We start from the raw sequence: 1923 nt of genomic DNA on the forward strand, positions 1-1923 counted from the left end.
GTGAACACTGAACTCTAAACACGGCGGCACACACGAGACACTGATGGCGATTTTCTCCAGTGCGTGAATGTCCACTTAGCGTGTGTGAGTCCGGGGACCTACCAAGAGAGGAATAAGGGGGAGGTGGGGGAGAGGTGAGGATGCCAATGGCTGAGGAGATGGGGGGGGGAGGAGAGAAACAGGGGTGGGGAAGCCCGGGGGAGGAGTGGGGAGAAATGGAGGAGGGAGGGAAGAGGGAGAGAAAGGAGAGAGGGTGCCCAAAGGAGCAAACACAGGAAGAGGGTGCGAGGATCAAAGTTGGTAGGAGGGGTAAATGGAGGGGAGGACGGCATCATCAGGGAGAGGGAGCTGGCGGAAGCCACCTTGGGAGAGGGTAAGGTGGGTGGAGAGATGGAGACCGGGTGGGACGTGGGAATACAGGCGCGGCAGCGGGCGGGGGTGGGAGAGGATGGGCGAGACAAGCGGGTGAGGAGGATCGAGTTTGTGGGAGGTGTACAGGATCTGTATCCCTTCAAGGAAAAGGAGGAGGTGGGGGAACGGAATGAGATCGTACAGGATCCGCCTGGGGGAGGGCGGAGTGCATGGCGTTCAAGGATTTGAAGGGATTTATAAAAGGTAGGGGGGGGGGGCGGAGATCCAGGCCGTATGGGCGTAACAAAGGATAGGGCGGATGAGGGATTTATAGGTGTGGAGTATGGTGGAGGGGTCCAGACCCCACGTACGGCCGGAAAGGAACTTGAGGAGACAGAGTTGGTACCGTGCCTTGGCTTGGATTGTCCGTAGATGGGGGGCCAAGAGAGTCGACGGTCGAGGGTGACGCCAAGGTACTTAAGGGTGGGGGTGAGGGCGATAGGACCGCCATAGATGGTGAGATAGAAATCAAGGAGGCGGAAGGAAGGGGTGGTTTTGCCTACAATGATCGCCTGGGTTTTGGGCAATCTAAAAGAATTTTTGAAAGATTAAGATGTTACTTTTACGTACTGTATTGATGAGAGCGCTTAAAAATTTAGACTTGAAATTTACATGTTGCTCTGTAGACAAAGCGCATGAGTCTAGTAAGTGTGTGATGATTCTAATAAACGATTTGGTCCTATGTGGTCCTATGTGTCAAAAATGAAATGGGGATTAAAGGGGACCGAAATAAGCAGATGTTGTATAGTATGCGGTAATGCCGCCTTGAGCCGATAGAGAGCGCTGATAACTGCGGAACATAAAAGCGCTTCGCTGGGTGGATTCATCATTTCCCGCACGGATCTCGAGCAGCATGCATCGTTTCACCAATGTGGAGCTGGCATTTCATGCATGGGGATGCACGACGGAATGTATTAGCTGCTCAAAGGATATACAAGGAGCGATTGCCGGATAGGAATCAGCCGGATCGTCGAACCTTCGAGCGTCTTCGCCGGCAGTTACACACAAGTCGACCGTTTTATGCTTCCAGGCGTGGAACTGGCACTGGAAGATATCGTAGAACTCCGCAACGGGAGAACGGATACTAAACACAGTAGATGATAATCCTTCGTCGAGTCCGAGAGCTGTAAAACGTGCGTTGGGCGTAAGCCATCAAAGTGTTTTGAGAAGTTTACGTGAACACTAAATGCATCCGTGTCATTTACAGAGAGGTCAAGAAATGACCCCTGACAATTATCTTCCTCGTCTCAACTTTTCTCGTCGGTAAGTACAGCAGACTGCAGCCAATGAAACCTTCAATGCAGATGTTTTGTTTACTGACGAGGCTACCTTTACACGGTTCATGGTAACCCACGTGAGACAGTAGCATACGCCTACCAACAAAGGTTTACCATTAATGTTTAGACAGGCATTGTGCACAATAACTTGGTCGTGACGTATATTCTGCCTAGTCGTTTAACTGGCCACTCGTACAACATCTTCCTACAGGAGGCCTTACCCGAATATCTGGGT

Source organism: Schistocerca serialis, chromosome 6 (assembly GCF_023864345.2).
Source record: "Schistocerca serialis cubense isolate TAMUIC-IGC-003099 chromosome 6, iqSchSeri2.2, whole genome shotgun sequence".
NCBI lineage: Eukaryota > Metazoa > Arthropoda > Insecta > Orthoptera > Acrididae > Schistocerca > Schistocerca serialis.